This window comes from Hibiscus syriacus, unplaced genomic scaffold, assembly GCF_006381635.1.
Source record: "Hibiscus syriacus cultivar Baekdansim isolate YM2019G1 unplaced genomic scaffold, ASM638163v2 tig00110930_pilon, whole genome shotgun sequence".
NCBI classification, from domain to species: Eukaryota; Viridiplantae; Streptophyta; class Magnoliopsida; order Malvales; family Malvaceae; genus Hibiscus; species Hibiscus syriacus.
Genome location: NW_024062917.1, coordinates 896,155 through 906,342, shown reverse-complemented (window position 1 = coordinate 906,342; position 10,188 = coordinate 896,155). Strand labels below are relative to the sequence as shown.

The 10,188-nt window shown below is 33.3% G+C and overlaps 1 pseudogene; it reads right to left on the bottom strand.

The window, feature by feature from the left end:
• Nucleotides 1-2,318: 2,318 nt before the first annotated feature.
• Nucleotides 2,319-8,015, bottom strand: LOC120146675 (annotated as a pseudogene).
• Nucleotides 8,016-10,188: the final 2,173 nt, after the last annotated feature.

The window sequence follows — 10,188 nt, the reverse complement described above, 5'->3', positions numbered from 1 at the left end:
CTCAAATTGCATACTCACCCCTGCCAACAACCCACTTACGTAGAAATGAAAATAGAGGCACTCCCTTTCTGCTACTTGTCTCCGGCCAAAACCTGGTATGAGTGTTGGAATTAAAGATAAAAAACCATAATATATCAGTTGAAGAATATCAAAATTTTCATGAATTCCAAAGAAGATCACGCATCAAAAGATTAGAGAGAAAGAAAACCCAACTTACAATGTTTATTGATTCGTTTGTTTAGGTTCCTGAACAACCTTACTGGATTGTCGCAAACCAAAGTAATTCAATCTCCGATCACCCCAATAATAGTATACAGTAGAATGATCTTCAAGAATTATCCATGAGAAATGATTATATCATGGTTAAATATTTTTATTTATTAGTTGATGAAGTAGGTGGAAAAATTATTCTCAAGTCCCCAAATGACAAGGAGTTGATAATCATTATTAAGAAACATAAGGTTTAAAGATTATAAGTTTAATTATAACAATTTGATATCAAAATTTACATCATAATTTAATTATTTTTCAACATATAAAAGATATTCACATTCATTAAATTTTCTTAGCAATTTGTTTCAATTATTTTAGCTGCAACATAATGTCCGTCATATCATTGTACATTAAATTAACTAACCCTATTCACATATGTAATGAGGTAAGGAGAGGTAAGGTAGTAGGTTGCCCCCAACGGGGTTGAGAGCAACTTTCGTGGAAGATCTCCGGCAGTCAGAATTATGAATTGCCTACCGTGGGATTTGATCCCACGACCACAAGAGCCTTGCGCTCTACCAATTGAGCTGGACGGGTAACGGGTAATTCTTTAAGTAAATTACACATATAATTATTAATATTTAATTTTTAATTTTTCTCAGTGGAATTTTAAAAATAATTAATTAGTTGAGATCATTAACGATAATAAAAAAACTAAGCAGCCACAATTTTCAAAGGTAGCAAACAACATCGTCTACTTCAGTCATGTAAAGCATATAAAAGAAAGTCAAAATGATTTCAACCCTCTCCTTGTTCGTCTTCTCCACCGGGACTAAACCTTACAAATTAAGATGCATGATGCGTGATCAATCTTACACTAGGCAGTAGAACGGACAGACAGTTTTCTAGAACTAGACCAATCAACAACATAACAGGCTACAACTCCGAATAGATACAAGTCAACTTGAAAGATACATAATAAGCTATAAAACATAGCCCAAAGATGTATTCCACGATTATGAATTAGTCTAAAAGATGCATAACAAGCTATAACTCTCGAATAACAGAGTGAGGCGGCTCAAAGCTTCATATCAAGTTACAACCTAGAAGATAACAGAGCGAATTAGACCAAAAGACACATAACGAGTCACGGTCCAAGCATCAGAATAACCCACCCGATGCACGTAAAATGTGAAACGTGAATTCTAAAAGATACAAATCAAATTTAAAAGCATGCGTACAAAATACTTGATCAATAGAATTAGGTATTCACAGAAAATACAGATATTTATATACGTAGAATTATCTGGTCAAAATACCACATGTTATCACATCCAACGCATAAAACAAGAGTTTAAATAGACAACATCAATCAACTAACGGACACTAAATAGATTACCAACGTATTAAATTTACTCAAACATTGACAAGACAAAATTGATTCCAACAAAATACTTGAACTTTGCCTTACGTATTACCATGACACAACAGTAATCCAAATTACCATGTTTTTTATTACTCTATTTAATTACTGATTTTTTATTTTTATTTTATTATTATTATTATTTTATATTATATATTATCTTATTACATTCATTTATTTCATTACCTGGTTTATTATATTTTTAGTAATAATTAAGGGACAAAAAATATATTGACAATAATGTTAACCTATGAGGTCATCCCTTAACAACAATTAACATCACAATGAACATTTTATAATGGTAGAAAATATTTAATGATCATTTTATAACTTTTAAAAGTTCAGTGACCAGATTGTTTGAGTACAGTTTAAGAACCTATAGTGTACTTTACACAAAATTTCAACAGCCATGGCACTAAACAATAATTTTAATCACGAGTGAAAACTAACACACGTTGACGTTAAGGATTTAAAGTGCGATTCTCCCAAAAAAATTCAATAAAAACAAACTAGGAACCAAGTATCTAGAGATTTCAAAGATGAATTTATTGGTACAAGCTAAAGACTAGAAAAACGAATTTGGAAATTATCAGCCAACAAATAACAGCTGAGAGGAGGATTTAACTACAAAGAAGCCCCCGTATTTACATCATATGTATCCCCGTCCATGAAAATGGTCAACTGAAGTTCCATTAAACACTGCAAGGCAACAGAGCATTGGACAAATCTCCATCAAGATACTCTCATTCCATGTTTACATTTGGTTTCTCCAAGCTGTAAATCCGAAACAAGTTTCAGATATGTCGGATTTTCGTTCCTTGTGTCCGTCCCACGGCACATGGGTGATTGTTCACTGCAGCATGTGGCATATTGCTGGAAACATGTGAAGAAGGGCTGAAACTATGTGAACCATGATTCAATCCTGTTGCAGATGTGTGGGTGGATACCTCAGGAGTAGAAAAGAGGGGATGATGGGAAGCTACCGCACAGTTCATGGTTTGCGCATATCCTAATTGAACTGTTTCGCTGCGGAAGACAGACAACACACGATAAAACAGATATTATAGGTCAGACTCGTGACAGATCAAAAAAACTCATGCAGGATCAAAACTTATGATTCAATATGATGAATAAAGTCTAGAGCGGAATGAATGTGAATATCCACATTCTATACCTATTATATGCCGATTTCCCTTTCGTGATACTTCTGCCTGAGGAAGTAGACTTCACTTCAGTTTTATGTGTAGGGAAGTTTATCGCACTGTTCAAGTTATCCTATATGAACATTATATACATAGTATCAGTTTACTAATATTATTTGCATTTCATTCTAATCAAAACAGTACTTTGGACTTCGGAGCCCATTAATCATAAAATTAATGAACTTATGGTTGATGCTTACTGTTAGATTCAACCTAGAAAATGCCTGCATCAGGATCGATCCATTTTGATCAGCTGAATTTCGTAAAAAGGGATGCTCAAGTAGCATAGCTGCCGGCGGCCGCTCCGCTGGATTTCTTCGAAAGCAACAACGAAGGAAATCCTTTCCTTCTGGGGATAATGCTTCTGGTATAGGTGGGGTTTTGTTCAGAACTTTGAACATAGCTTGGGGCTGAAACAAATCAACCGTCCAAACATTATAATATGGATCGAATTATAAGAACCTTGGTAAAACAATTTTCATATTTTTAGGTCATTTTTGAGAAACAATCTAAATCATACTACAGAAAATGAAAAATTGGACTAACAAATATGTCTAGGAACCATAAGGAAAGTACATTCTAATAACAACAAAGTTATCAATATTTAATCTATTTCTTAGCATATTGATGGACTTAATTTAACTCTCTTAGAAAGCATTCACAGAACATTGAAAATAAAGTTCAGACATAGACAATGATCAGATTGATGGTTTTGAAGATAGGCTTACCCCTTCAAGCTCACTCCAAGGAGGTCTACCATTAACCATCTCAATGACGGTACAACCCAAGCTCCAAATATCAACAGCCAGAGCAAGATTTGAGCTCGAATCTTTCTGCATGGCTGCCTTTATGACCTGCCATAGAAAACAGGAGTAAACACAAAGAGTGGAAAAAAGCCATGGAGAGCAAAGAATTGTGTATAATTCACTATAATGTTGGATCACCTCGGGAGCCATCCAGTGCGGGCTGCCCTTCAAAGACAGCTCATATGATAGACCCGTAAGCTGCAATTTAAAGGGGATGGGGGATTAGACTCATAAGGACTGCCCTTTGAATAAGGCTCGTTTCATCCTACTAACACATTCAATCATCATGCCTCAGATATTACTCTAAAGATTTCAAATCTATATAAAGCAAGGCTTTCACCAAACCTGATAGAGTGCATGATTTCAGATAAACAACCATTAAGGAGACAATTGACACCAGTTGTGGCCCCAAGGAGAATAAGCAAGGGTCACCAATCAGTTAAACAAAGAACAAACACCCTTGAATGAACAAGATTAACATACGAATAGCAAGACATTCTCAATAAGAAAGGCACTAGCATCAGCTACACATTTGTAACAGTAGCCGCACCATGTAACCACAAGAATGCTGCAATGATCTTTATAGAATTCTTATTGTTGAAACATTCCAATTGAGAAGTGATCAAATGACATCCGCAGAAAGGAAATTATAAAAATAACACTGAAGAAGCATGTGAAGGTAAACCTAATATTTGGGGAAATAGAATTTGCACCACAGCATATGTTTAAAAGGATGTCAAATACATACATGTTTTGCCACACCAAAATCTGCAAGTTTAACCACGCCATTGGCGTCTACGAGCAAATTTGCTCCTTTGATATCCCTGTATGAAGAAGCAGTCAAGTGAACAAAAACTATATATTGGAAAGGAACACTAAATGCAGTAACCAAAAATATAATCACATATTGACCACAATGTTCCTAATTAACCATTAATACATTAGAGTTTTTAGAATTTTAACATTTTGCAAAGGCTTGTTCGTATGATTAATTGATTCAATGAATTCTGAAAGTGATAGGAAACTTTAAACTGCAACATAACTCATTATTCATTCCAATAGGGCTTGATTGTCACCTGTGGATTATGTTCAAGCTATGCAAGTAAGCTAAGCCAGATAGAATATGGCGGGTAAAATTGCGAACAACAGATTCTGTTATAGCTCCACAGTGTTCTCGGACATGCTTATTAATTGAACCAGGATGAATGTACTCCAAATATATAAAAGTGATCATCAACCTGCATATGAAACAGGGAACCACAAATCAACCAAGATTACAGATTATCTATTTAAGCATATTAAGTGGAAAGACTGCATACTATTTCACTTCCGTAATATCGAACAATATTTTGATGGTTTAAATGCCTCAAAACACTAATTTCCTGCAACACATAAAACCAGTGATAGAACAAAGGAATGAGTTCATCTTCTTTGCAAGTAATGATATAGATGGTGAAGTAAACCTGGTAGCTACTAATACATAAGATAGTAATAAAGGACTTTGGATAATAACCTGCTCTAATTGTTTTATACATTCAAGCGATTTAGGGTCATCAGGGATTATATCGACTTCCTTCATCGCACACAAAGCTCCAGTCTCTCTGTCAAATGCAATAATGAACAAATGTGACCACTGGAAAGCAATGAAAAAACTGATTCACAATTTTGCAAACCTGTTGGTAGCTTCATAAACACTTCCATATGTACCACGTCCAAGAAGTCTACCTTTCTTCCATTGACTTATCATTGAGTTTGTGATTGGCTTTTCTATTAAGTGATTTGAAACTGGTGACAGTTGTGGAAAACGTGATTGTGATGGCGGTAAAGCTCCAGGGGGAAGGGGCAATGGATACACATTTACTTGCCGATTGTTTTGAAGCCACTCAGAATGGTCTGAATGAAAAGGACCTACTGTTCTTGATCTTTTCGGGCTAACAGGACTAGAAAAAGCCGTTGTTGGAGCACTCCTGGGATGAACATTCAGCCTCAAGTTGTGGTAAACACTCCCATAATTCTCAAGAGAGAAGCCCCTGCGATGACTTAATAAAGATTTGGCTGAATCTGCAACATCATAAGAGTAAAAATGATCTTGGTTGTTCGATCTTTGAGGACTGGCAGGGGTTGAGAAAAAACTTGTTACACCCCTACTCGTTGTGGCGACTATTGGCTTTGTGATTGGTTTTTCTATTAAGTGATTTGAAACAGGTGACGGTCGTGGCAAAGGTGATTGTGATGGCTGTAAAGCTCCAGGGGGAAGGGGCAATGGATATGCATTTTCCTGCAGATTGTTTTGAAGCAGCACCAGATGGTCTGAATGAAAAGGACCTACTGTTCTTGATCTTTGGGGGCTAATGGAAGGACTAGATAAAGCCGTTGTTGGAGCACTCCTGGGATGCACATTCAGCCTCAAGTTGTGGTCAACACTCCAATAATTCTCAGGAGAGAAGCCCCTGCGACGACTTAAGGAGGATTTGGCTGAATCTGCGTCATCATAAGAGTAAAAATGATCTTGGTTGTTCGATCTTTGAGGACTAGCAGGGGTTGAGAAAACACTTGTTACACCCCTACTCGTTGTGTCGACTATTAGCTTTGTGATTGGTTTTTCTATTATGTGATTTGAAACAGGTGACGATCGTGGCAAAGGTGATTGTGACGGCTGTAAACCTCCAGGGGGAAGGGGCAATGGATATGCATTTTCCTGCAGATTGTTTTGAAGCAGCACCAGGTGGTCTGAATGAAAAGGACCTACTGTTTTTGATCTTTGGGGGCTAACGGAAGGACTAGATAAAGCCGTTGTTGGAGCACTCCTGGGATGCACATTCAGCCTCAAGTTGTGGTCAACACTCCCATAATTCTTAGGAGAGAAGCCCCTGTGACGACTTAAGGAAGATTTGGCTGAATCTGCATCATCATAAGAGTAAAAATGATCTTGGTTGTTCGATCTTTGACGACTGGCAGGGGTTGAGAAAAAACTTTTTACACCCCTACTCGTTGTCGCAACACTTGGTTTCGGGCTATTTTTAAAGATTTCAATAGGTTCATCATGATAGAATCCCTTACGAACATTGGATAATGATTTTGCTGTAGTTTTTGCAGCAGAATCCGCATTCTTCCTAATAATTTCGTAAACAATATGTCATCAGAATATCAACATATTATATTGCAGAAATTCTAACAGCTCTGCTTCAACACGCACACATGGACTCTACATCTATCTATCTATGCTATCTAGCATCTACATCAACTCAATTAGCAAAAATAAATAAGACGAAATTATAAATAATGATTAGCAACTCAATTAATAAATAATATTTTAATATTAAAAAAAACTATAAAACACAACTTATTGTCATGCAATTTTTTACAAAAACATTTGTTTTATTTCTTCATGAATAATAATCATTAGGCATTTATTAGGGAAAATAATTGCATAAAATAAAATAGATCGATATTGACCAAGTAAACTTTTAAACTTTTTAAATTTAATTTTGAAGTTATTATTAATGAACTTTAAATTTTTATATTTAATAGTATATATTATAACTTTTTTTATTTGATAAATAATTAAATAGATCGATATTGATTTTAAAACTTAAAAAAAATCATAAACAGTATCTTATAAAAGTATATGCTATATTTGCTATTAGAATCTTATATAGTATAAATATATATAACAAATTAATGCATGTTACAGTATTTATGATATTAAAAAGAAAATTCAGAAGAACCAGTCGTAAAGTTAATTATGATTATGGTAAAAACAACTTCTAGAAACTCATTACTGTACATAAACAAACGGCCAGCTGTTATACAAGGTTTTTCGAAAATATTTTGAAGTGACATACGCAAACGTTTCTACGGTTAGATAATTTCCTTTTGCACAGTTTGAGCTGAAAATACAAATTTGAAAGAAAAAACTAAATATTATCAAATTCAATAGAGCGAATAAATTCGCCACAAACAACCAGCGAAGGGAAGCCTATTTCACAGTGACATGTGAAAACAAAGAGTTAAGTTGAGGGTATCCAAGTAAGAAAGATACCTTCTACCGGAAAAAGCGAGCCTTTCATCTGGCGAAGCGAGTTGACTCGTTCCGGACACATTGGATTTCTGATTCATGAACACCTCTGGCAGAGGCAGAGGTTTGGGCACCGCGGACGAAGACCAATGTTGCAGACCGTCAAGGGACCTGGGCTTACAATCATTCCTTGCGAGCGTTGTCTCCGGCGAACCAGGGAGGGAAAAGGAACGATCGATGATATGATTAGAGGTTAAACCAATCTGATCATCGGTCACGTGTCTGAGCTTCCTAAGACGAGTGAGACGGCGCTGCTGTTGGGCATTGCCAAAAGTATAGCGGGAATTAGGCATTGAAGAGGAAGAGAAGTATTTTTCCTCGTCTTCTTGTGAAAATTAACAAACAAACAAACAAAATATATGATACGGGGTTTCGGTTTTTCTTGTACGGAAGTGGAAACACCTCGGTGCTTTCTCTGTTTACTTTTCTTCTTCGTTTTTTTTCCACCGTTTACTTGTTTTCGTTTTTTAAAATGAAAATTCAAATGGGACTTAAGACTTAGCAACATGAAGGTTACTATTTTTGTTTCTCCCAACCATAAAAGATTATAAAATGATTATTTAATTTTAAAAGAGTAATAAATTAATTCATTATTGTAATAAATCTAATGACAAATTACGTGGTAGTTAATAAAAATTGACATGATATATATTTAGTTTTCAATTTTCACAATTTTTATAATTCAATCATAATTTTAGAAATTTAACTCCAATATTTTAAAATTAAAGATATAATTATCATTATAACTCATTCTCATCGTTATTCCTTTTATTATTACCTTCATCGTGACAAAGCTAAGTCCTCATTCTTTCATTCTCGATTTATTATTATTTTTTGATATTCTGAATTTAAATACCATAGATATTTGAATAGAAATGTTTATCGTTAAATGATTAAGAGTTTTTTAACGTTAATTGTTAAATTTTTTCAATGACATTAAAAGCCCTTGTAATTTCTTCTTGCTTTAGATAAATTCCAATAAAAACATACTAAGTAAAAATATTGGAAACAATCCCTTTCTCGGTCACATCATCCACTATTTTTGAGGAAAAATTAAAAAAATGAACAGTTATTCTTTATAATATTTTTTTAATTTTATTTACTTTTTAGTGTTTATCAAGAGTCACTGACTAAGAAGTTTAATTTAAATTGTTTGAATTTTTGTATTTTGTTTGGATTATTATTATTTTTTTAGATAAAAAATTATAAAATTTCATTGATTTTGGTGTTCTGTTATAAATTATTTATGATGTTTTTCTACAGGATATATAATTCAACTGCTGAATTTATATGATGACAAAAAAGAAAAAAAAACTACTGGAAAATAAAGTTAAATACAAAGAAAATTGGATTTCATAGCAAAAGTAACTATGATGAAGAAATGGAAAATAGATTATTATTACTGAAGAAGAACAAAGTTGATTGTATTATAAAAAATAGTCAAATTTTTAAGAAGAGAAGTAGAAATATGCTAATAGTAGCAGTGAGTTTCTTAACCTAATAATCAATCAAGTTATTCTCAATAACTCGAGATTAGGGTCCTTAATGATTTGAGTAGTTTGTGAGTTATTCGAATTTGATTCGGTCAAAACTCGATCAATGCTTGATTTGAGTTACTTTTATTATGATTTAGCTCGACTCGAGACTTTAATGAGTTGAGTCGAACAAGGTATAACTAATTTGTTAATAGATGAAATATGCTAAATTATTAATTAATAATTGCTACTAATTTATTAATTTTCTAATAAACAATAAAAATATTAAATTAATATTTATTAAATTTTACTCATAGTTAAAAACAAAGTAAAAATTCTAATGAGTTTAACTAATAACAAATCGAGTAATATTTAATTAAATCTAACGAGAAATGAATCAAATCAAGCAATAACTTTTTAACAAATCAAATCAAATATTATTTAACTTGTGATAATTTGCTGGATATTAAAGATGTGAGCTAAAAATAACTGATTTTGGAGAGTTACTAGAAGGTGTCAACAATAGTGGTAGTGGCAGCAGTGGTTCAACTTTTGGTGGTACCTTGAGACTTGGAACCTTTATTTTTAGCTAACAAAATATTAAACTAGGCGCGAGCTGAAAACCACCAGCTTAAGACTAAGTTTAAACCTAAAAAATAGAGTATAATAGACTTGAACTTAACACTGAAATTTTAATAGAGATTAGTTTAAGTGGTAAGTAATTTAATATCATTTAAGTAGATTAAAGTTTGACTATTTGTATATGTAGAAAATTTTTGTTGAGAGACTCACTTGCTAAAATTAAGTGTACGACACGGATCGATCCGTATTAATCATGACGAAACTTTAAAATCGAGAGGATAACCAAATTTTATTTTTCAAACTTACAAAAAATAAAGGGATCAAAATTTTTGAAAAAAAAATGAAATATAAAATAAATTATTTATTTAATCATCCACTCATTATTTTAACTATATTTTCATCATCTAAT